The sequence below is a fragment of the Bison bison genome, unplaced genomic scaffold (genome assembly GCF_000754665.1).
Source record: "Bison bison bison isolate TAMUID 2011002044 unplaced genomic scaffold, Bison_UMD1.0 scf7180017864213, whole genome shotgun sequence".
NCBI lineage: Eukaryota > Metazoa > Chordata > Mammalia > Artiodactyla > Bovidae > Bison > Bison bison.
Genome location: NW_011494785.1, coordinates 12,111,151 through 12,112,025, shown reverse-complemented (window position 1 = coordinate 12,112,025; position 875 = coordinate 12,111,151). Strand labels below are relative to the sequence as shown.

The window sequence follows — 875 nt, the reverse complement described above, 5'->3', positions numbered from 1 at the left end:
TTTTTCACTTTCATTCATTGGAGAAGGAAATGGCAACCCACTCCAGTGTTCTTGCCTGGAGAATGCCAGGGACGGGGGAGCCTGGTGGGCTGCCATCTGTGGGGTTGCACAGAGTCAGACACGACTGAAGTGACTTAGCAGTAGCAGCAGCAAAGGGAAGATTCAGAGCAATACAGGCTTACCTCAAGAAACAAGAAAAAAGTCAAATAAATAACCTAACTCTACACCTAAAGCAACTAGAAAAGGAAGAAATGAAGAACCCCAGGGTTAGTAGAAGGAAAGAAATCTTAAAAATTAGGGCAGAAGTAAATGAAAAGAAACAAAGGGGACCGTAGCAAAAATCAACAGAGCCAAAAGCTGGTTCTTTGAGAAGATAAATAAAATTGACAAACCATTAGCCAGACTCATCAAGAAACAAAGGGAGAAAAATCAAATCAACAAAATTAGAAATGAAAATGAAGGGCTCACAATAGACAACACAGAAATACAAAGGATCATAAGAGACTATCATCAGCAACTATTTGCCAATAAAATGGACAACTTGGAAGAAATGGACAAATTCTTAGAAAAGTACAACTTTCCAAAACTGAACCAGGAATAAACAGAAAATCTTAACAGACTCATCACAACCACGGAAATTGAAACTGTAATCAGAAATCTTCCAACAAAAAAAAGCCCAGGTCCAGACAGCTTCACAGCTGAAGTCTACCAAAAATTTAAAGAGCCAACACCTATCCTACTCAAACTCTTCCAGAAAATTCCAGAGGAAGGTAAATTGCCAAACTCATTCTATGAGGCCACCATCACCCTAATACCAAAACCTGACAAAGATGACACAAAAAAGAAAACTACAGGCCAATATCACTGATGAACAT

General features: G+C 38.9%; 1 protein-coding gene across 1 annotated transcript in view; it reads right to left on the bottom strand.

The window, feature by feature from the left end:
* Positions 1 to 875, bottom strand: part of LOC104992329 (chromosome unknown open reading frame, human C15orf43) — a 43,083-nt gene that overhangs the window by 28,200 nt on the left and 14,008 nt on the right. The gene's annotated exons all lie outside the window — the stretch shown is intronic.